Raw genomic sequence first — 25440 nt, forward strand, 5'->3', positions numbered from 1 at the left:
TGGTTTACTTGGTGCCTGGGATATAGTCATTCACCCCACCCCCATCCATTGCCCTTGCAAAGGTACTAACTCCAAAAGTCAGTGCCTAAAAGTATAGTTACCACAAGCAGCTGATGAGCTGCTGCTGTTGTTTTTTTCTAGAATTAGTTAGTGGATGCCTTCCTCCACACCCCCCCCCACTCTGGTTTCCTCCAGTCCTTACTGATTTCACTATGTTTGGAGTCTTTTTACTTAGTTATTTGGGTTGGGAGGAAGCTGTGCCCTGTGTTGCTTCTCTATCTTTCAGGATATGCCCTTTGAGATACTTCATATCTTATAACGCAAGTTAGATGCCAGCTTTTCCATGGAGCCTTTCCCCATCCAAAGGATCATAGATGTCTACCACACCAGGTCATAGCTTGAGAGCTGAAACATGCCATCTAGTCCAGCCCTCTCATTGTACAAAGAAGGAAACTGAGACCTGCCTGTGGAGGTGAGATGACTTGATTCAGGATCACACAGGTAGTGTCAGAAGTAGAATCTGACCCCAGCTCCTCTGACTGACTCCTCACCCCCTTTGTCTCCTATTCCCCCACCTCTGCCCCTAAGCTTGAAATATTCTCTGTTGAGATTGAGTTTAAGGCAGCAGTTATCAAACTTTTTTTATGCTCTTAAAAATTATTGAGGACCCTTCCAAGAGCTTTTGTTTATATGAGTTATAGCTGTCAACATTTACTGTATTAGAAATGAAAGCATTTTAGTAATATTATGAAAATAGTTTTGACCTTGAGAAACCTCTGAAAGGGTCTTGATACTTGAGACCACTCCTTGTGAACCATTGGATTAGGGTGTAGTCTGTGATTGCTTTTGAATAGTTTCTCCCCTGGGAGTTATCTGGCCTTCAGGAAATCAAATGTGTATACTTGGACTCATTAACACTATTATCTTAACTAATATTAATTTTTTGGAAATAAAATGCTGTTTAGAAAACTATTTTAGGTACCAGATAGTTGGCAGTCATCTCTAACTTTTATTAAGAGTTTAATTGACCTAGAAGTAAGATGTTCTCTATTACAGATGCCTTCTCTTGTATTCCTTTCAGCACTACAAACTAGAGATCTTGCCCTTCCTAAAATTCCTTTGGAACTCTTGATGGCAGCTGGGGTACCTGCTCCAGATTCCTGGCCAGTGGCATGTTAGAAGTTTCATTCCACTTCCCTGATAGTCATCTTGTCACTTTAGCCAAGTCTTTAATCTCTTGTTAGTGTTCCATCTTGCTCCTTCTCCTGAGTGCAGTAGAAGTTCCAAATTAACTTGTGCCAGGACGTCAAGAGGCCAGGTGAGCATAGTGAAATGAAGTGTGACCAAACACTGGTAGATTTGAGTGCTAATTTGATATATCTCTCTGTTAGTAACTACAGAATTGCATCCAAGGAGAGTCACATTTCACAGTTAGGAGTTTGGATGCATTCTCTTTCTGTAATGGAAGTATAGTTTGTCTTGTATTTCTTTTTTCCTTTTTCCTGAAGCCCATCTATTTGCCAGAGGAAAAAAGAACAAATAGTAACGAGTCCATATGAATGAGTGGAAATAACAGAATGACACTAATGATACATTAGTGATGGTGATGGGGAACATTATCTTATGTTTACTTATTGATTGAGGGAGCATTGTGTTGGGACAAACTCTTCAGTACTCACAATACTATATGAAGAAGCAGAACTGCCTTTAAGGGAAGGAAGACTGGATCACACCAATACCCAACACGATCTTGAACGCATGGAGGGATACCTTTGTTGAGGAGGGAGAAATTCCAAAAGGATGAAAGAAAATCAGACAGTATCAAAGAAGAGAACATTAAGGGGCAGCTAGGTGGCACAGTAGATGGAGCACTGGCCCTGGAGTCAGGAGGACCTGAATTCAAATTTGGCCTCAGACACCTAACACTCACTAGCTGTGTGACTCTGGGCAAGTCACTTAACCCCAATTGCCTCACCGAAACAAAACAAAGCAAGAGAACGTTAATAATTACTGACCTCTGTCTATTTTCTCATTTTTTATAAAATTTTGGAGAATGAAATGCTACTTTTGCCTCCACATATGTAGTCCCCTTCTACTGCTGAGTTCTTCCTTCCAGACCAACCATCCCTCATTCTCCAGACTTTATCACCACGGATCCTGCTTGGGTACCACCCCTGACTTAAGCTTTTCAGCTCTCTTTTATGTATTGTCTTCCTCCATTAAAATGTAAGCCCCTTCAGGATAGGATCTGTTTTTCTTTTTGCTTGTATTTGTGTCTCCATCAGTTAGCACAGTGCTAGTAAGCACCTCTGAATGTTTGTTGACTTGATATACATCTGGGTACCTTTGATGAAAATGGAACAGGCAGGCTTTTGAGAATGATTATCTCTATTAGGAGTGGGCTAGAAGATGTAAAAACCATTTTTAGCTTGCAGACCTACAAAAACAGTCAAGCTGGCTGTGGGCTGTCACTGACTGACCCCAGGTTTGTAGCTTGTTCTTCCTTTATGGTCCCACACTTGACTGAGAGATGACAAGACTGTGAGGTTCCTTAGGCCTCACTCTTGATTATAAAGCAAAATTTGACTGGAAGTAATACACACACTCTAAAGGCTTTCTAACAAATGAGTCTGTCATTCATGGGTCAAGATCATACAAAATTACTTGAGAAGCGAAAGCCAGAAAACTTTTTAGTGGCCTTCTGGTTATTAATAATTGAGACGTAAAAAGACAAATTTTTTCTGGTTGTAGAGACTGCCACAGACCTGAGGCCCAGTCTAATATGTTGGCTTTCATTTGTCTAATGGTACTGCTAGAAAAACAACCTGAAGCCCTGATTGTCCTCTGACCATATGTCTAATCAGGGGCAGGCAGCCTCAGATTGTGAGAGGGAGTCAGAGCCTCTCAGAACCATGGGCGGCAGCAGTTCTGCTTTTCTGATTATGGTACCAGCCTCCCTCTACTAAGCTCACTATTCCCCTTTTCTATCCTTGAAGATGGAGGAATTGACCTGGTCTTACCAAGTATCCCTGGTGGGGGACTAGGCAGGTCCTTCAAAGATCTTTCTTCCCTTGTCACACCGATTTGGTGCTAGGTTACTATCTTCCTGAGCCCGTGGTAATGCATACGGAAAGGCCTTTATGGTTTTTCCCATTGCAGACCTGTCTGTCATTTTCTGCCAACTTTCACAATCCTACTTCTTCCTTTTTCCCTCTCTTAAAAGACTAGTTTGTGCTGATTACCTCTCTAGTTATTTTTCCTTCCAGTTTCAGGGTTCTACCAGGATAGAAAAACTGTCAGCTCTTGTTACTTACTCTTTTCTTTCATTTTCTCGGCCTGGGGCTTGAATTTAAATGGTCCCTTGGGAACTTTACCTTTTAAGCAAGGTCTCTGTCTGTCTAAGTGAGGAGGATATTGGTTAGCCTTTTCCTGGAATGCCTTGGCTCAAGGCTTCAGCAGTTAGAATTGAATCTTCAGAGGACTGAAGATTGAGCAAGATTCAGGGAAGCTACATTGACCCTTAGTTCCAAGCAAGGGTCCCTGAGCAATTGCATCTTGAATATTATTCCTACTGAAACCATATTAACCACCCTCAAAAGTACCTGGCTAGGGTGAACCCGGCTCCTTTACCCTGTCAGTTTCCAGGGCAACCATTTCCTGCCATGTAAACCCCCTTGGGGTGGGGGCGGTTTTCTCTTCTGCCATGACAGCTTTTTTAGAGATTGTCCTCCTTCACTGTGACATAACCCACTTGAGCCAAATTATATTGCCTAAGATGAAGGCAGTATAATTTCCTGAGGTCCCATTCCCTATCAAGACCTGGGCACTCATCTCATCTTCCCAGACCTCACCCAAAACTTCAGAATTACAGAATCTGAATGGGAAGAGACCTCAAGGACATTTAGACCAACTCATTCATACATAAGAATCTACCTGGTGAATAGCCATCCATCCTTTGTTTGAAGAAGTGGGAACCCATTCTACTTTTAGGTAGTTCTAATTAGGGAATTTTCCCTGTTTCTATAAAGTCTTCTAGTTCTTCCAGAACAGGTTTGATCCTTCTTCCATGGGGCAGCCCCTAAGACAACTCCCAGGGATTCTCTTCTCTAACATACTTGTGTGGGATGCCGTTCAAATTAAAAAAAAACACACACACAGAGGTATCCAAGGAGAAACAGAAAGTTAATTTATTATTATTATATCAAACCTCGAGATTTGGGTGTCCCTCCACCAGAATACTCTGATGAAAGAAGACACAGACAGAAGCAAAGGACCTGATTATATACCCTAATGGGCACATTCCCCCCTCCCACCAACTGGCCAGTATTTGGCTCACATTCTCAATGTCCATAGAAACTGAAAACAAAACAATGAACACAATATACATATCTATATTTCTTAGTTTGCTGAAGTAATACCAAAGAAGCAGTTAAAGATGTGCAGTCAAGCTAGACAGTGTACCGTATGGCCAGGTCACCATGACCGAAATATAGCAACAGGTGTATCAACAAAATACGGGGGGGGGGGGGGGGTTCTTCAGGAGTTTCAGGCTTGGCAAACTTTAACTACTTAACAATGGCATGGGGAGGGGGGCGGTACTTGGGGTTGAATTCCCCTAAATCAAGTGATTTCTAGTAAATTGAAACTTAGGCCTGTCAGGCTGCTATGCCTTCCTTGAGTCTAATACAATTTCTATTTATTCTTCTAAGAAGTTTTCACGGGACCCTCATCCCACTCAGCCTTATCCCAAACCTTAATTACACTGAGGAGTCTTCACTGGGACATCCCATTCATACTCAGTCCTTTAAGCTGCTCCTCATATGGCTTGAACTTAAAACCCTTCACTATTCTGGCTGCCTTTCTCTGGGTGTTACCTGCTTTTTTTTTTCTTTAAAAAATTTTTTTTGTTACATTTGAAGTTCTAAAATGTCTGTGTCTCCCCCCCCCCATCCACACTAGAGAAGGCCACTATTTCTCTTCTCTTCTCTTCTCTTTCACACACACAGACACACACACTCTCTCTCTCTCTCTCTCTCTCTCTCTCTCTCTCTCTGTCTCTCTCTCTCTCTCTCTTTGCCCCCCCAGAGTTTTTTATATATGTATATATATGTAAAACCATACTATACATCCATTTATCAGTTCTTTCTTTAGAGATGGATGGCAACTTCCTTCACAGATTCTTTTTAGTTTATTTGAGTATTTATAATATTCAATAACTTAGTCATTCAGTTATTCTTCAAACAAATACTGCTGTTATTGTATACAGTGTTCTCTTGGTTCTGCTCATTTCTCTCTTCATTATGTTATGCAAGTCTTTCCATGTTTTTCTAAAAATCAACCTGCTTATCATTTCTTACAGCACAGTAGTATTCCATCACAGTAATATATCACAACTTGTTTAGCTGTTGCCCAAGTGATGGACATCTCTTCAATTTCTAGTTCTTTGCCACTGCAAAGAGAGCTACTGTAAGTATTTTAGAACATGTAGGTGCTTTTCCTTTTCTCCTGATCACCTTGGGAAACACACCTAGTAGTGTTATTGCTGGGTCAAAGGGTATACACAGTTTTATAACTCTTTGGGCATAATTCCATATTGCTCTCCAAAATGGTTGGATAAGTTCACAGTTCCACCAACGGTGTATTAGCGTCCCAGTTTTTTCACATCCCGTCCAACATTTATCATTTTCCCCTTCTCTCACTTTAGCCAATCTGATAGGTATGAGATGATATCTCAAAAGTTGTTTTAATTTGCATTTCTCTAATTAATAATAATTTAGAAGATTTTTTTCATATTACTGTATATAGCTTTGATTTCATCAAAAACCTGCCTGTTCATATCCTTTGAGTTAACCTAGCATTTTGACATTTTTCCTACAAAACAAAACAAAACAAAAACCCAAAAAACAATTCCCTGAACTGAGCACAGTACTTCATATGTGGTCTGGCCAGGGTAGACTGTAGTAGGACTATGACCTACTTACTAGTCCTGGACATGAGGCCTCTTTTTATTGCAGTCTGAGTTGGCATTAGCTTTTTTGGCTGATGTATCACCTCAATGTTTATTCACATTGGGCTTTCATTCCACTAAAAACCCTATATCTTTTTTCAGATGAACTGTTGCCTAAAGCCGTATTGTATTTGTGAAATTGATTTTTGAACCCTTGTTACATGTTACATTTAAATTTCATCATATTAACTTCAGCCCAGTGTTCTAGCTTGTTGAGATCTTTCTGAATTCTTACTGCCTTATATAGTGTGTTGGGTTTTCCTCTCAACTTTGTGCCATTTGTAAATTGGATCCAAGTCTTGATAAAAATGCTACATACCGCATCAAAGCTCAAGGTCCCTGGACTGGAGCCCTTCCAAGCTGACTTTGAACCAGTAAAGATTGATTACTCTTCAGATCTAGCCCTTCAACCAGTTCTGAATCCATCTAATTATACTTTCGTTTAACTCACCTCTATCCATTTTGTTAATAAGAATACTCTGAGTGACATTCCGCACAGTCTAGTAGCCCTTTCAAAAACAAATGAGGTCACTATGCCATGACCAGCTCTTGATGAAGCCATTCTGTGTGAACACTTTCTTTCATAGATGTTCATTAGATAGTCATTTTAGAAATAATATTGTTTAGAATTTAGTGAGAAATCAAAATCAAGATTCCTGGCTTTAAAGTTTGCAGACTCCATTGTTATTCCTCCAGTTCTGTAGTACCTCTTCTGCTCTCTACCATCTTTCAGAGATCATTGAGTGGCATAGCCATCACATCTACCAGTTGTTCCAGTACCAGAGGATGTAGTTCATCTGGATCTGGTGACTTAGCTGGGTGACTTGTGTGGTTTGATGGAAAGAATGCTGGATTTGAAGCCAGAGGTTATGAGTTTGAATCTTAGATCTGCTATTTACTTAGATGTGACCGTGGGTAAGTTACTTAAACTTTATGGGATTTATTGAATTAGATAAATTCTGAGGTCCCTGTTAGCGCTAAATCTGTGATCCTATGCGGAATCCAAAGAAGCTAGATGACTTAGTGGATAGAGAGTTGGGTCTAAAGTTAGGAAGACCTGAATTCAAATTCAGCCTCAGATACTTAACTAGTAGTGTGACCCTGTACAAGTCACTTAATCTGTGCTTCAGTTTCCTTATGTGTAAAATAATAGGTAATAATAATATCTTTTACATATTCCTTTAAAGTTTGTAAAAAAAAAGTATGCATGTTATCTCATTTAATCCTCAAAACAACCCTGGGAGGTAGGCAGTATTATTGTCCACATTTTACAAATGAAGAAACTTGAAGCTGAGAGAGGTTAAATGACTTGTCCAGGGTCACATAGCTAGTGTCTGAGGCAGGATTTGAACTTAGGTCTTTCTGACTCCGACACTCTGATCTGCTATGCCACCTACTTGCCTGAAATGCTCTAAGTGAGGTGGATAGGACCCACCTCAAAGTTTGTTATGAGGATAAGATGAGAGAATATTTGTAAAGTGCTTTGTAAACCTTAGAGTGCTATGTAAATGCTAGCTATCGTACTAAGATCATTTTTTTTAAAAATTAAATTCTTTTGATTTCACCAAGGATAGCTAGGTCCATTTGCCATTTTTGTTTTAGTCTTTCTGGTCTAAAAATTCTTTTCCTTGGCAGGGAAGAGAAGCAAATTAAGAATTGAACCACTAACTTTTTGTTGTCATCTCATCTTTTCTGAGAATGGCCTTTATCCTTTCTTTGATTCTCTTCTTTTTCTCAGTATACGTTAATAGCTAGCATAATACTGGCATTTGATTTAGCATTTTAAGGTTTGCAAAGCACTTTACAAATACTCTCTCACTTTGTCTTCATAACAACCTTGCGTATTATCCCCATTTGATGGATGAGGAAACTGAGGCAAAAATAAAGTGATTTGCCCATGGTCATCCATCTAGTAAATGTCTGAGGTAGGAATTGAACTCAGATCTTGCTGAATAATCCAGGTCCAGCACTCCATCTCCTTTGCCACCTAGCTGCCTGTATACAAGCTTAAAAAAACACGCAGCAAAACTCTGAGTTTTAGCACTCCAGATAGTCTTCTTAATCTCACACTTTTGTATTCATCTTGTTATCTGTCCTTGTTTCTGTATTCTGTATCTGGCTTTTAAAAATCAAAATTGGTTGAGTTCCTCATACTGTAAATCCACATAGGATTCTTTAGACATCTTCCCCTTTTCCTCCTCATTGTTTTTGATAGTTTTTTGAACTCATATCCTCTGGCTCCTAAATTGCCTGGGATTGTTCTACCCATCCTTTCTCTGAACTCTTTGAAATCTCTTCCCTTACAGTCTACTGTGCATGCTAGACTTTGTCCTGATTTCCTTTTGTCAGTGAGAATTTTTTAATAGAATGGTCACTTAAAGGTTCCCTTCATTTGCATCCTAGCAACCATTAAAGATTTGTTTTTCCTCCTGTAGCATTATATTGACTTTTTCTAGGTAAGTTATTCTTAGCAGTGGGTCTGTATGCTTTGCCTTCTGGGATATTGCATTCCAAGCTGTCTGCTCCCTTTGGGTGATCCTGCCTGTGGTTCCTAAGTACTTGTCTTCTTTCTTTGTGGCTGCTTGAAGCATTTTTTACTTTTCTTGGAAACGCTGGAATTTGGCTATAATGTTCCCAGGAGTTTTCATTTTATGTTTTCTTTTAGGAGGTGACCAATGGATTCTATTTCCACTTTGCCCTCTGGTTCTAAGAGATCTGGGCAGTTATCTTCTAGTGTTTCCTGGTAATGGTGTTCAGGTAGTCTAATGATTCTTAAATTATCTTTCCTTAATCTGTTTTCCAGTTCATATGTTTTTGCTATGAGATAACTTAGATTTTTTTTCCTATTTTTCAGTCCTTTGACTTGGTTTTAATATATCTTATTGTCTAATGGAGTCATTGGCTTCTATTTGGTCCATCCTAATTTTCAGGGATTTTGTTGCTTTGACAGTTCTATTAAGCTGTCAATTCTCTTTCCAATTATTTCTTCCATAGCTCCCATTTCTTTTCCATTATTTTATTCTAGCGCTCTCATTTCTTTAATAAAAATATTTTAAAAACTCTTCATCCCTTTCAGCAAGTCTTGTTGCATTTGTGTCTACTAAACTGTGTCTTTCTTGTGAGCTTTGCTTGTGGATGTTTTGGAGTCATTCTCTTCTGGGTTTGTGTCTTGAGCGTACCTATCACCACGATAATTTTTTTATGGTGGGATTCTGGTTTTGATTGCTCATTCTTCTAACGTACTTCTTGGCTTTGGACTCTTAGGTCCAGCACTTATGGAGGAATATGTGGGCTGGTCCTATTTCTTTCTTGGAATATTAAGTATTGTGTTATTCCAGTGTCTCAGAAACAGGCTGGGGACCCAAAAGCTTTCCAAATGGTCTGGTCTAGGGCAAGTCTAATTTCTGCTTCCCTGATCTAAGTGCTGCAGTTTGCTGGCTTGGGTTTGGGCCTGAGCAACATACTTGTGTGCCTGCCCTGTTTGGAGTTCTAGTAGACTGGACTCAAGCAGATCCAGAGTGACAAAACTATAGGCTTTTCCTTTGGTCTAGGATTCCTGCCTTGATTATTCTTTTTCAGGCTTCATGCTGGGCTTGATAGTGGAACTGAGATCCTGCTCTACTACACTCCTGAGTTCCAAACCCTGCTCCTTGTTTCTGAACTTTCTCCTTGGGCCCTGCAGTACTATCCCTAGTTGCTTGTCCCCTTCTGAGTCCACCCTGGATCTGGGATTCAGAGCGGAGTATGAATGACAGACAATTGCCTGTTGGCACCTGTTCCTGCACCTTATATCAGGTTAGGCCCCTCTGTGCTGGATCTGGGACCTCATTTAACAGAATAAATAACAGATAAACAGAAAGGCATAGTGTCCAGAAGGAAAACACCAAAATGTTTAGTGTGGGAGATCAATCTGAATAAGGAAGACCTCTTACCATGTAATAAACTGCTTCCAGATGCTTCTGACAAAATATACACAAGCTGGGTGAGTTTAAGGCAATATCCTCCCTCCCCACCCACTGACATTAATGGGCAGGATGAGTAGAGCAGAAGTTGTGGTGAAGCCCATGGATCTCTTCTTAGAATAATGTTTTTAGGTACATAAAGTACAAAGGATTACAAAGGAAATAAGCTATACTGAAATACAGTTATTTTGTATATGCATATGTATGTATGTATGTATGTATATATACACACACACATATTTAGAACAAGAAGTTTACAGGCTCCGGTTTAAGAACCTTGATGTAGAGAAGTGATATCAGACTCAAAAAAAAATGGGGGCTATGAACTCCTACTTAAGGATCCCTGCAGCTACATATTGACTTAGTTAAAAACATAGTGTTCTCTCTCTTATTGTGTATTTATTTTGTTAAATGTTTCTCAATTACATCTTAATCTAGTTAGCTGTTTGACACCTCTAACCTAAAGCATCACGCTTTCTCTGCTCACTGTAAGTCTGGTACTACTGACTCTTGGAGGACTGTGGTCGCACTTATCCCTCTCTGCCTTTCTGAGACTGCTCCTTCTTATCTACTAGCTAGTCATCCAGCTGCATGGTAGGTAATATTCATGAAAGGTGCCAAATCTTCAGGCACCGGATACAATTCTAAGAAATCTCTTACGTCCCATACTGGACACACTCGTGGTCTCTTGCTCACAAGTAGGGGAATTAATTATATATGCAGTCAGTGGAAGAGCATCTTTCCTGTCACTGGCTGATGATAGCTGTTGCCTCTTGGAACCTATGATTGGGTTGAGTGTATGGATATCCTAGAATGTCCAAGATCCCTACCTTCAACTGCTAACAGTACTGTCTCATCAGCAAGGGGTTCTGTGCCTTCAGAAAGCTCATCGTTGCATGGCTTGGAGTGAGGAGAGACTTGAGCAAGAAGACCAACCAGCAGGCTTTTTCAGTAGTTCATATGTGAGGTGCTGAGGGCCTGGACCAGGGTGGAGGAGGTATCAGAGGAGAGGAGTATAGGAGAGATATTATGAAGGTGCAATTGATAGAACTTGGCTATTGTTTGGATATGGGGGAGAAGAAGAGGGAGTAAGAGGGGCAGCGAGGTAGTGCAGTGGATTAAGCTCTGGCCTTGAAGTCAGGAGGACATGAGTTCAAATCCAGTCTCAGAAACGTGACACTTACTAGCTGTGTGACCCTGGGCAAGTCACTTAACCCCAATTGCTTCACCTCCAAAAAAAAAGAAAAAGAAAAAGAGGAGGGAGTAAGGATTGAGGATGGACACCTACATTGTGAGCTTGGGTGATTAGGATAGTTGTGCTCTTGACAATAATAGGAAAGTTAGGAACAGAAGTGCGTTGGGGAAAACATTATCAAGTTCAGTTTTAGACATGTTGAGTTTAAGATATCTATGAAACGTTCAGTTCAAAATGTCTGATAGGAACTGGGAGATGAGATACTGGTGCTCAGGAGAGAGGTTAGGGCCTGATAATATCTGAGAATCATCTATATAGAGATAGTAATTGAACCATGGGAGTTGATGAAATCACTGGGTGAAATAGTATAGAGGGAGAAGAGAAGAGGGCCCAGAATAGAGCTTTGGAGGACCTCCATCTCTTGGGCATGACATGAATGAAGCTGTAACAGAGGAGACTAGAGGAGTGTGGTCAGACAGGCAGGAAGAGAACCAGGAGAGTGTTACAGAAGCCTAGAGAGAAGAAGGTATCAAGGAGAAGAGGTGATTGAGTGTTAAAGATTGCAGAAAGGAGGAAGACTGAGAAAAGACCATTAGATTTGGTAGTAAAGAGATGACTTAACTTTGGAGAGAGTAGTTTTGTTTGAGTGGTGAGGTTAGACACTAGATTGTAGAGAGTTCAGAAGAAAGTGAGAGGAAATAAAGTGGGGGTACTGATTTTAGATGGTCCCCTCAGGGAGTTTGGCCACAAAAAGGTAGAAGAGCTATGGGACTATTAGTAGTGGGGAGGGACTGATCAAGTGAGGATTTTTTGAGGAGAGAGATGTGGGTGTGATTGTGCAAGCAACCAGTAGATTGGAAGAATTTGGAGATTAGTGATAGAGTAGTCGTAATAAAAGAGGCATTCTGCTAGAGTCGAGGGGCTGGAATTGGAATTACTTGGGCAAGATGAGAAATTTCTTTTGTCAGTGACAAATGTCACATCTTCATGAGAGATGGGGTGAAGGTTCATATTTGAGGTATATACACAGTAATAAGGATGGAGCTCCAGGGACTGAGGAGTCAGGAAATGCCTTTTGAAAGAAAGAAGTAATACTTTAGCCGAAACTTGAAGGGGAGCTAAGAATTCCAGCTGGCATAGATGAAGAGGTACAGGATTCCAAGTAACAGCAGTTGCCTTATCCTTAATAATATTTTGAACCTAGAATCTGAACCTGTGGTTTAACAGAAGGTATTTTGATGACTATATTTCAGTATAATTAATTTCCTTTGTAATCTTATGTATATTATTTTATGCATTTAAAAACATTCTTCTGAGAAGGAAGTCTCTAGGCTTCATCATATTGTCAAAGGGTTTGCATGACCACAAAAATTAAGGACCCCTAAAGTAATTTGACCTTATTTAAGTCATCTTCCTAATCAAAAATTCTTATTTTTTTTCAAGGTAATATGGGCAACATTCCAAATAGATGTTATTTCAAATTAAATATTTGCTTGTTTATCTTCATCGTGCTTTTTTAGCTTAATAATAGAGTAAATGGGGCATCCAGGGAATTGTTTTTACTTTGTGACTTTAGGAAAAAAAGAAGCGAATGAATGCTTGAATCTTTACCTTTCCAGATGCTTTACAGCTAACAACAAAATGGTTCTAGTGACTGTGTGTCAGCAAGGCCTTCTTCTATTCTCACTCTCCTTACTTCGTACATTTCAGAACTCGGTTAAGTAGAATTCCTGGCCTAGCTGGTAACCAGAACAAGCAGCTGACAGCAGAGTATCTGGAAGCCACTGGATTTTTTTTTCTACCCTGCTTTCACCCCTGATACTGCATTTGTAGTTGGGAGCTTTCTTATTTAGGGGAATGTAGTGCTCAGCTGATTAAAGACAAAGAAAGTCAAGAATGGCAGAGATATCAAGAACTTAGTAGAAAAAGGGGTAAAGAAAAGGCAGAGTTGATGAGGTCACGTGGTGACAGCACCATCCTTTTAGTAAAGTCTTAGGTTGGCTTTATGGACACAAACCTTTAGAGATCATCTTATTTGATCCTCACAGCAACCCTATGAAGTAAACAGTACAAGTATTATCTCCCCCCTTATACAGATGAGTGTGTTGAGCCTCAGAGGGATTGTGACTTGCCCACAAAGTCACATAGATAAGAAATGTCAGTGGCAACTTGAACCTAGGTCCTTTTGAGTCCTGGGCCGGTCAGTGTGAGACAATATAAAAAAGGGACAGGAAGGCCTGCCCATGTGAGTTTGGTGTAATTTTTGAGGGAGGAGGAGGACCCTGGACAAATGTCTCTCACTAACCCCCATTGTCAGTCAGGGAGGGGTGCAGGTGAAGGGAGAAACATACTCTGTGACCTGAGGAGGTAGGCAGGTGGTGGGGGGGGCCATAAGGCAAGCCATTTTTTTGCTGTGCACCAGAAGATGTTTGGCACATATGTAGTTTTCCTTCACATTCAGCAACAAGCACCCAGTTTCTAGAACAGATGTTTGCTTTTTACCATTTGTTGTGTTACTAAGTTTATAAACAAATTTCTAAACATCTGCCAGAATTTTAGCCACCTCACACTACGTGAGGTGCCCCAGAGGCTATGAAAGGCATTTGGCTGTCCCAGAAAATCACACTGGGTAGAAGTTGGAAGCAGCAGAGAGCTAGCCATAAAGAATGAAAAGAGTATTTTTATATCTGCAGTTGAAGATAAAAGGAAGGAGTGTCCAAGAATAGGGAACTGTTCAGAGAAATATGGCCCTGGCACCTTGCTGGCCACTTATTAGCTGGGTGACCATGAGCATACAAACGCTCTGAATCCTGTTTTATTTACAAAAAGAGAATGAAAAAACGCTCACAGTACTTGGACCTAGATTCTGAGCTGGAAGGAACCTCCACAGTCTGGTTCTACTCAATCTGTGTTCTAAGCAGACTAGACTTCTCTCTGTACCTCTTCTATGCCACGTTGTTCACACTGTGCAAGCCTCACCCCACCCCCATGCCTGGAGAATGTACTCCTCTTTCCACCATCAATTTCTTGTGAAGTCTCACCTTCTTTCAAGACCTAATTCAGATGTCAGAGTCATCTTCTCAAAGAAACCTTCCCCAACTACCCCCACTTCTTATGGGACTGTATCTCTCCCAGGTTTTTATAGCACTTTGCCTCATTATTATTTGCCCATATCACCTTGTGTTCCATTTTATTTGCATATGTGTCTTTTCCCTACAGCTTCCCTGACCCCCTGATGTTCTGCCGGTTTCTTGGGGGCTGAGACGCTTTTTTTATGTTTGTATTTGCAACATTTAGCATTGTATAAGCACTTATTAGACCCCTCTGGAGATTGGGGTTTGTTGTATGGGGTCATAGATTTAGAACTAGAAAGGGCCTTCATTTGAATCTGGTTTTTACCTGTCATTTCTTTTCTAAGCTGTTATTAATTAGCTACTTAAAATTACCTCCCAGTAAACGCTGAAGTCTTACAGCATTGTTTACAGGAAAGAACATTGGAGTAAGGGTCATACCTAGACTCTGGGTTCAAGTCCTTGTTAATTATTTGTTTAATTTCTGGGAAGTGACAACTTCTCTGGTTCTGTTTCTTTATCTGTAAAATGAAGCATTTGGATTTGATGACTAACCAGGTATCTCTAATTAAATTTTGATTATGTCTGTCCCAACTGTCTGGGCTTCATTCTTCCTCTACCTTGGGTAAAATGAAGGGATTAGGTAATCTCGAAGGGCCCTTCCAGCTCTCCCATTTTATGGTTCTTACTAACATATACTGAGATTTTAAAATATGTATTAGTTACTGGTGACCACTGACCAGTCCCTGCCTGCCTCACATTTTTTTTTAATCATCTGTCCTCCTCTTTTCATCTACCCATTTTGCTTCTTTCAAATGAACGTAGCTATTCTCCTTTTTTTATTCTACACTCTATCTTCTGGAACCATCTTTTACCTCTTATCCACTAAGTCTTTACCAGACCAGCTTTTCTAACCCTCAGCCCTTGCCTCTCTCAGAAACTCTTGCCAGTTAAGTGAATTGGGTTCAGACACATACTCCATTTAACTTCTGCAAATCAATTGTCTTTCTTCCTGTGTCCCTTTGCCTTTGATCCACCTGTAAGTAAAGATGGCTGAAAAAGAACAAGCTGATAGCAAACATTCAAACAGGTTCTGTTTACAGACTGGAAGAGTAAGCATCAGGGGGACTAGGACAGTCTGGATTTCTGTTCCTTTGATCGTTAGGAGTGATCATCCAAGTTTTTCAGAGCTTTTGTAGCGCCAGCGACAGGCAGGATTGCTGGGTTATTAGATGCTCTTTCTTTCCCATAGTATGGAATTTGTCTCAGGGTAAAAAGCAGAAGGATGAAGGTTCTTACCCAAGTGAGATGTTGCATGATTACCTTCCAATGAGTGGATGCCAAAGAGTTCATCATGGAAAGGAAGAATTTCCCTGGGTGCCCCTTTTATCTCCTGCACCCTCTTAATCTGGTGATTGAGACATCAGTAAAAGCCCTGATTTTTTTTTCCTGCAGCCCGGAAAAGTTTTGTTTTAATATCACATTAGCTCCTATTATTTCTACTCAGTTTTAGTTAGAAATTTAATATAATAGTTATCCACCAACTGTACTCAAACTGTGTGTTTCACAGAGTGAATTTGAGATAGCTGACAAACCTAGGAGATGAATGTCTGGAACCCAAAATAAAAAAATTTAAAAATCCCATAAAGGATCCTTGCTTGTTGCTCTTTGAGGCCTTATGGTTAATTCAGGTTCTTCTAACTCCTGGCAGGCAAGAATATTTGTGAATTCAGAATGAGGTAATAAAGTGAAATTCTTTTCTTTATATTGCAAAACCAGGTACACTGAAACAAAGGTGAGGAAGAAGGTAGGAGGTGGAAGGGCTCTAGATTCTGATTTATGATAACAGAGGAAAGAGTCCTGGAGCTTGAGTCAAAGGATCTGGATTTAAATCCTGTTTCTACCATTCCATACCTGAGTGACCTTGTACAAATTACTTAACTTTCATGAGTCTGTTTCCTTATCTGTGAAATGTTGGATAAGGGGACCTAAAAGACCTTTCCAGTCCTCAGTCTGATATGCTAAATCTTCAAAGGTGATGAGGTGTGCACTTCAGAGGTGAGCTAAGTAGTTGCCATTACTGATGCTCCTTAGCTGAACTGACTGCCAGTAAAGTAATCACAGTTTCAGAGACTGCTCTTTTTCCCTTTATTCTCTTTTTGTGGGTAGAAAAGGACCTGCTTAGGGTGGAGCCAAGATGGCGGAGTGAAAGCAGTGAGTTGCTTGAGCTCTTCTCCAAACCCCTGCAAATACTCATAAAAAATGGCTCTAAACAAATTCTGAAGCAGCGGAACCCATAAAAAGACAGAGTGAAACAAATTTCCAGCCCAAGACAGAAAGGTGTATCGCGCTGGGCTGGGAGCGCAGTGCAGTGCAGCATGGGCGCGTAGGCCACTGGGAACCTGGAGCAGGCCTCAGAGGACTGAATCAGGGGCAGCTGTGGAGGTTTCCAGACTCCTCAATCCATGAATGCCAAAGACAACCTAGAACGTCAGTGGGAAAAATCTGTTTCTGTCGGTGCTGAGAAAGGAAGGCGGCGTTTCAGCTCCATTCCCCAAGATCATGGCGCGGGGGGGGGCAGCTGCTTCCTGAGCTTCCGGCCCACAGACTGAGGGGGAATCCAGTGGCTGATCAGAGAGGGATTGCAGGGATCTCTTTGCCAGTGCTGAGGCAGGAATCTCTTGCTTTGCCCGTGTTTGGATCTGGGCCACAGTTCTGGGCAGCGGTGCTGGGGTGAGGAGGAGCGCTGGCTTGGTGGAGCTTGCAGTGATTGTGGAGAGGAGCCCTTCCTCACAGATACAGGACAGAAAGGAGTACTTGTAGTTGCCAGGGAAGGAGTAAACACCTCGCCCCTTATCATACCACCTTGGAAGAACTGAAAATTTACAGGGCCCTACAAGTGTCTCTGAAAACAGCTGTACAAACCCCCCGAAGCTTGGGACAGTACATTCTCCACATTGGAAGCAGATTCGTACCTTAACAAAGAGTTTAAAACTCAAGTAATTGGCCGGGATCATGAGCAAGCAGCAAAAAGAGTCAGACTATATTATCTTACTTTGGTGACAAAGAAGATCAAAATATACAACCAGAAGAAGACAACAAAGTCAAAGCTCCTACATCCAAAGCCTCCAAGAAAAATATGAATCAGTCCCAGGCCTTGGAAGAGCTCAAAGGGATTTTGAGAAGCAAGTAAGGGAAGTAGAGGAAAAACTGGGAAGAGAAATGAGAGTGATGCAAGAAAATCATGAAAAACAAGTCAACAGCTTGCTAAAGGAGACCCAAAAAAATACTGAAGAAAATAACACCTTAAAAAATAGCCTAACCCAAATGGCAAAAGAGGTCCAAAAAGCCAATGAGGAGAAGAATGCCCTAAAAAGAAAAATTGGCCAAATGGAAAAGGAAGTCCAAAAGCTTACTGAAGAAAATACTTCCTTAAAAATTAGAATAGAGCAATTGGAAGATAGTGACTTTATGAGAAATCAGACACAGTAACAAATCCAAAAGAATGAAAAATTAGAAAACAATGTGAAATATCTCATTGGAAAAACAACTGACCTGGAAAATAGATCCAGGAGAGAGAATTTAAAAATTATTGGACTATCTGAAAGCCATGATCAAAAAAAGAGCCTAGACATCATCTTTCAAGAAATTATCAAGGAAAACTGCCCTGATATTAGAACCAGAGGGCAAAATAGAAATTGAAAGAATCCAGATCTCCTCCTGAAAGAGATCCCCAAAGGAAAACTCCTAGGAATATTATAGCCAAATTCCAGAGTTCCAGGTCAAGGAGAAAATATTACAAGCTGCCAGAAGGAAACAGTTCAAGTACTGTGGAAACACAATCAGGATAACACAAGATTTAGCAGCTTCTACATTAAAGGACCGCAGGGCATGGAATATAATATTCTGGAGGGCAAAGGAGATAGGATTACAACCAAGAATCACCTACCCAGCAAAACTGAGTATAATCCTTCAGGGGAAAAAATGGTCATTCAGTGAAATAGAGGACTTTCAAGCATTCTTGATGAAAAGACCAGAGCTGAATAGAAAATTTGACTTTCAAATACAGGACTCAAGTGGAACATGAAGAGGTAAACAGGAAAGAGAAATCATAAGAGACTTATTAAGATTGAACTGTTTACATTCCTGCATGGAAAGATGATATTTATAACTCATGAGACCTTTGTCAGTATTAGGGTAGTTGGAGGAAAAAAATTATATGTATGTATATGTAGATAGATAGATAGAGGGCACAGGGTGAGCTGAAGATTAAGGGGTCATATCTGGAGAATAAAATTAAGGGATGAGAGAGGATTATACTCGGAGAAGAAGAAAGGGAGAGGTAGAATGGGGTAAATTATCTCACAAAAAAAAAAACCCAGAAAAGAAGAGTCTCTTACAGTGGAAGGGGAAACGGGGGAAGGTGAGAGGGAATGAGTGAATCTTATTCTCATAGGATTTGGCTTAAGGAGCGAATAACATACACATTCAACTGGGTATGGAAATCTGTCTTACCCTACAGGAAAATAGGGGGATGATAGAGAGGAGGGCAGATTGGGAAAGGGGGTAATCAGAAGCAAATACTTCTGAGGAGGGACAGGGTCAAAAAAAAGAGTAGAATAAATGGGAGGGCAGGATAGGATTAAGGGAAATAGAGTTAGTTTTTCACAACATGTCTACTATGGACGTGTTTTGCATAACTGCACACGTACAACCTATATTGAGTTGCCTTTTCAATGAGGGCAGGTGGGGAGGGAGGAAGAGAGAAAATTTGAAACCTAAAGTTTTAAAAACATGTGTTTTTAAAAAAATGTTTTCACATGCTACTGGGAAATAAGAAATACAAGAAATGGGGTACAGAAGTCTATCCTGCCTTACGGGAAAATAGAAGGGGAAGGGGATAAGAGAAGGGGAGAGAGATAGAAGAGAGGACAGACTAGGGGAAGGGATATTCAGAATGCATGCCATCTTGGGGTGGGGGAGGGGGGAGATGGGGTGAAAATTTGGAATTCAAAAACTTGTGGGAGTGAATGTTGAAAACTAAAAATAAATTCATATTAAAAAAAGGACTTGCTTATATAACTAAAAGTAGAATTTTTTGAAGATAGAATTCAGAGATTAAAGGGAACTCTCTGTTCAACCTTTTCTCTTCTTTTCTTCTTTGGAAAACCATCCTTTCTGGCAGTGCCTAGCAAAGTGCCTGGGTGCACAAAAGGTACTTATTTACTTCTTGACTTGGATAAACGAAGAACCTGGTAAAAATCTACTTCGATTTTGCTAATGCACTTCCCTACTCCCTTCCTTTGTAGTCAATGGAAGATTTGCAGATACAGCTGAGACTGAGCCTGTGGAGATGTATCACTTCAGGATGGCATCTTGCCTCTGGTTTTTCCCAGGACATAGAAATAATTATGTTGTGAACCACATGACCAAAAAATTACTATTTTCCATAGACAGCAAAAGATGTCCTTCACAAAGGTCCTTAGCATTTAAGTCTTGAGAATGGTCAGGTATCATCATCCTAAGTGTGAGTAAGCAGAAAGGGTCACTGAAGAGCATTTTGTTCTATTAAATGAGTCACTGGACTGGATGATCATAAAATCTCAGAGTTGGAAGCAGCCTCAGCGATCATCTATCTAATCCATACATAAAGCAGGAATCCCCTCAGAAGTGGTGGAGAGCTGGTCTGTTTTCCGTTTTAAAACCTTGGTAGTAGTAAGAGATGAGCTTTTGGCTACATTTTCAGTTTCAAATTTCGAGTGAGCGTCTTTATCAGTACATCAAAATAGATATTCCTCTGACCTAGAAATAGGATTAAAGTGTGACTTGCGTATATTTCAGGCCATTTCCTTTGATTATTTTTGTGACTAACCCTTTGATTTCCTTGGTCTGGAGAGCAGCTGAGGCACTTTCTATACCAGTGCAGATTTACATCCTCTCTGCAACTTAAGAAGGATTGCTTTATGGAAAGCATTTTTAAACTCTTTAAAATGCTCTAAAATGAGGAGTGTTGCTATTATTATTACTTGAGTTTTTAGATGTTGCTTTTTAAATAGATTTAGTGAATTTCTTTTGTTAGTCATAAAGTTTTTTGCTGCCAAGGAGAGGTGACAATTTGTTTTTGTCTCCTATGTACTTGAAATTACCTAAGGTATAGCAAGTGTGTGTGTGTCTGTATGTGTTTGTGTGTGTGTGCGCATGTGTATGTGCGTAAGCGTGTGCGTAGCTAGGTGGTGCATTGGATACATCATAGGCCCTGGAGTCAGATAGACTCATCTTCCTGAGTTCAAATCTGTTCTTAGACACTTACTAGATGTGTGATCTGGAACAAGTCACTTAATCCAGTTTGCCTCCGTTTCCTTATCTGTAAAATGTGCTGGAGAAGGAAATTACAAACCACTCCAGTATCTTTGCCAAGAAAACTCCAAATGGGGTCATAAAGAATCAGACATGACTGAAATGACTGAAGAACAAAGAAAATTAGGAAGTTGGACTAGGTTATTTCTTGGCTCACTTTAAAACGGAAAACAGACCAGTCTGCAAAACTTTTTTTTTTCATTTGAAAGAATTTACTTGCATCCCCATCAAGGTTTTCTTAGGGTACTATGAGGTTAGTGTTGATTATTTTTTAAAAAATAAAGTCAAACACAAGATTTTGGAATAAGTTGTGAAATTCAAGTAATTTTTTTATTTTTTGAGGAGAACTTAAGAACTGCATTTAGTAAGCTGTAGCTATTTCTAATTTTAAAAGGTTTTCAAGGAATTTTAGGTTAATTATGCAGGCTTTGTCAGATGTAAAAAGAAATCCATTAAGACGTGTAGTGTTACTTGTCTCAAATAGAGGTCTCTGTTGGTGTGGTCAGTGCTAATTTGAGGAGAATGGTGAAAAATTTTGTGGCATGAAAATTTTTGTGATTTATCTGCAGCTCTGTTCTGGAAAATACAGGGCAAATACCCAATAAAAGACTTTCTTTGAATCTAGGAGATTGATAGCAGTTACTGACCAGAACCACAGAATACCCTCCCTGTGCCTGGGTGTGCATATCTATGTACTAGAGGTGGTAAATACATCTTCAAGATTGAATCTGAGCATCAGAAACACATAAATTATTCTAGATTACTGAGAATTACTGGGTATACAAGCCAAGAAATTGGGGTACCCATATGCAGATTCCTCTTATAGAGCTTTTTATTCCTTACCATACTTGTAGGGGATGATGATAATGATATTTGATTTACATGCAGTTTTTCTTTTCAGTGATAACCTAGCTAGCTAAGTAATTTCGTTGAAAGTAGCTTTGAAGTTAGGAAAATTTTGATGGTTTCTTGAAATGTGGCAGTCAGCTATGTTGTACTATATATAAAAGAGAAAGTGGGATAGCTGTCTAATTGGAATTGAATTTTTTCTAATTTTTTGTGTTACATTTTCCACTTTTTAAAAATTTATAAAAACTCATATGTTACGCAGAATACAAGCAGAAGATGCTTATATCTGGAAGCATTTTTTAATGAACAAATAGAAATGGAGTAGAGGAATTTTATGAAAGTAATTCTTAAAATGCAGATGAATTTTGCTCTTGAGTTGTTTTTCAGTTGTGTCCAACTCTTTGTGACCCCATTTGGGGTTTTCTTGGCAGAGAACTGGAGTGGTTTGCCATCTCCTTCTCCAGCTCATATTACAGATGAGGAAACTGAGGCAAACAGGGTGAAGTGTCTTGCCCAGGGTCATGCAGCTAGTAAGTGTCTAAGACCGGATTTGAACTCAGGAAGAAGAGTGTTTCTGATTCCAGGCCCTGTGCTCTGTCCACTGGACCACCTTGCTGCCTCCGGATGTGAATTAGATATCTTATTTTGAATTGTTAATGCTATTTGTTGGGAAGAGAATGTGAAGTTCCAATTTGTTTGCTGGATTCTGAGTTGTGATCAGCACATTGATGAATTGGAAGCATGTAAATCAGGGAATCAGTAGTAGGCAGAGAAACTAGAAAATTCCATGTAAACTACTATATCCAAACATCGTTATTACTTAAAGTGACAGAAGATTAATATAGAGAGAATGTGTTTTTTAAATGTCATCTTGTTGTGACATGACCTGACATTTTGGTAAATCTGCATTTCCTTCCTCTTGGCTTTTAAAAGCTTAGATTTAAAGCTATTGAATTTGATCTAGTATTTTAGAAAAACCCATCTCTTGAAACAGAGAATGATGGCAAAATGGATTGATCACAACTGGGGTTAAAACCTACCCTACCAAGATACTGTGTCAGAGCCTGGAAATATGTGTATTAAGATTTGAAGAGTAGTGCTACACTTTCTTTCATTACCAAGGAGCACCTGCTGTCCTCAAATGAGGAGTATTTTTTTCTTATCACTGGGAAATGGCCAGTTTGCTAGGTTCTCTTCTTCTACAGTCTCATAATGTGTCCCATGGTACTTTTCAAAAACTCTGACACGGCCAGTATTTTGCATAAAATATGTTCTTTCTTTTAAAAAAATTTTTTTAAAAGAGTTTTTGTGAGGCAGTTGGAGTTAATTGACTTGCCCAGGGTCAGGCAGCTAGTAAGTGTGAAATGTCTGAAGCCTATTTTTGAAATCAGGTCCTCCTGACTCCAGGCCTGGTACTCTATCCACTGTGCCACCTAGTTGCTCCTCATGTTCCTTCTTTAATAGTTCCTTTTGATTTGTTTTAAATTGATCAGAATTATCAATTGTCATTTTAGTTACCAATGGCAATGTTCAAACTTGGTTTGTGTAAGGCTCAGTTTTCCCTGAAACATAAAATTTTCCCTAACCTAAATTGAAATGACTTGGGATAGAAATAATAGGTGGTGTTTACCCTGAAAGAAAAGGAGGGCATTGAGGATTCATGTCTCTGTTTTTTTTCTTTCCCTGTTTTGAGGGAATTAAAATTAGATTTTTTTGCAACTTGAGTTACAGCACTTATTTTCAGAGTACTACCTAGCAGAGTTTTGAAATTATGTTTCCATATTTGCCAAATTTGCCCGTTTGTTGCTTGAAATAAATGAAAATATTAAATTAAAACTATTAGTCACAGTTGTGGTGCTTTGTTAAAAAGAAAAATACTACCAAAGTAATGCTCTGGGTGAAAATGTGTTCTGGTAAGAGCAGGCGATCAGTACATTTGACAGAAAGTGGCTAATCCAGATGAGAAAATTTCTCCAGTGATTTTTGTCACCTAGAATAATTTTAAAGAGTTTGAATATGCATGTATTTAGATACTTGACAGTTCCTGGCACATGGTAAGCACTTAATAAATGCTTGTTGATTGAGACAGCTTTTAGCATTCAACATTGGTAGACTGTAAATTGTAGATTAGTTCCATCTGTATCTGTAGTGGAAGCTGGATCCAGGTGTGTTTGCATTCCGGCTCAGGCATGATTTTTTTTGGGGGGGGAGGGGGAGGCGAGGCAATTGGGGTTAAGTGACTTACCCAGGGTCACACAGCTAGTGTCAAGTGTCTAGTCTCAGACCGGATTTGAGCTCAGGTCCACCTGACTCCAGGACCGGCCCTCTGTGCACTGTGCCACCTACCTGCCCCTCAGACCTGATTTCTTGCACCTTGTGAGGTGTGCTGAGTCAGGGGGGTACAGAGGGAGCAGCGTGCTCACAAGCAGAGCTGGCTTCTCCTTGTCTTTGTGCATCATGGGGCATCATCTGCCTGAGCCAGGAAATACTTAGCAATAATGATAATAACTAATATCATATAGCAGTTTAGGTTTGTGAGGCACTCTAAATATGTTAGCTTCAGTTGGTCTTCTCAATAATACTGTGAGGTATGCACTGTTATTACCCCCATTTTAAAGATAGGGAAACTGAGCTGAGAGAGTTTAAATCTTTTGCCCAAGGTCACACAGTGGGTAGGGCTGCATTTGAACTCAGATCTTCCTGATTCCAAGTTCAGTACTCTTACCTACTGTACCACCTAGTTGCTTTCATAAAGATACTTTGGAGTTGGAAAACAGTGCATGTGATCACATCTGTTCTCCCATTTCTCCCTTCCCTGAGTACTTTGTCTACAATGTTAAGTAATAGAACAGTAAAAGTCATATGAAGCCTATGAATGTTTCCTTGGACCTTAATAATGTCTTGTTCCAGTATATCTGTAAGTCTCCATTCTTTCCTTAGTTGGAACAATCTGTTGGCAGAGGAAATTAGGGAGTTTATAAATTTTAATGAACGATTAATCTAGCAAATAGAACACATATTCCAACAGAAACTAGTCTCCTTTGCTTCACATACGAATGATGTCTTTAGCTCCATTATTGTGGTGCACCTAGTTTTTCATGCTTTCTTTTTCTTTTTTAGCTTTAGGCTGACTATTACCGCCAAATATGATGCTTGTTGTTTTTAGAATTTTTTACTGCTCTAACTCATGTTTTCTTTTTTGTTTCTCCTAATTTGAAAATGAGTACAGTGAATGACTTAAAAGCTAGGAAGATTTTGCTTAAGTAATTGAAGAGATCATTTTTATGGAAGTGGTTTACCCTCAGAGTCAAATGGGTCCTTGGGCTTTCAGTAGTGATTAGTATGTAGTGACTTAAAAGATTATTCATTATTTAACCTTTCCTAAAATATATCTGCCATTGTGTGTATATGTATACATACATGTATATACACACACATATATACACATATATATATATATATATATTTCATTTTGAATGTGCCTAAGTTTAAAAATATAGATTACTTCCTTTTAAATTGGCCAGATATGACTAGTTAGTTGTAGAAGCATTTAATTGATACTCTAGGATGTCCTATTTAGTGATTTTTTTTTGGTGTAACAGTTATATAAATGTTCTACATTAAAACAGGTTAGATGTTATCGCTGCTTATTGTCATGGTAGGTCAGTTTTATCGTTTGTGATGTAACTGTTAATCCTAAAGAAATTTGTTTTAGTTCTGTGCACGTGGCTGTCATTGTAAGATGTCTGATGTATTAAGCCTTAGAGTAACCATGTTTTAAGTGCAGTCGAAGTGGCTCACGTGTTGGCTTTTGTAAGGCATGAAAAACAATCCTGTATCCCTGCCTTGAAACTTGGTACAGTATTTCTCTTTTGAAAAGCCACGTGCAAGTTTGATATTTGAAGATTGTAACTCATGTAGACAGGTGAGAAGAGCAATATAGAAAAAAAATTTCTACATGATGGCCTTAATGATAAGCACCTTCCAACTACATAAAGG

The 25440-nt window shown here is 39.6% G+C and overlaps 1 protein-coding gene across 3 annotated transcripts in view; it reads left to right on the plus strand.

Annotated features, from left to right (window-relative positions):
- EYA3 (EYA transcriptional coactivator and phosphatase 3) overlaps positions 1-25440 on the plus strand; it is a 119787-nt gene that overhangs the window by 17000 nt on the left and 77347 nt on the right. The gene's annotated exons all lie outside the window — the stretch shown is intronic.

Source organism: Phascolarctos cinereus, unplaced genomic scaffold (genome assembly GCF_003287225.1).
Source record: "Phascolarctos cinereus isolate Bilbo 61053 unplaced genomic scaffold, phaCin_HiC Scaffold_726;HRSCAF=1367, whole genome shotgun sequence".
NCBI classification, from domain to species: Eukaryota; Metazoa; Chordata; class Mammalia; order Diprotodontia; family Phascolarctidae; genus Phascolarctos; species Phascolarctos cinereus.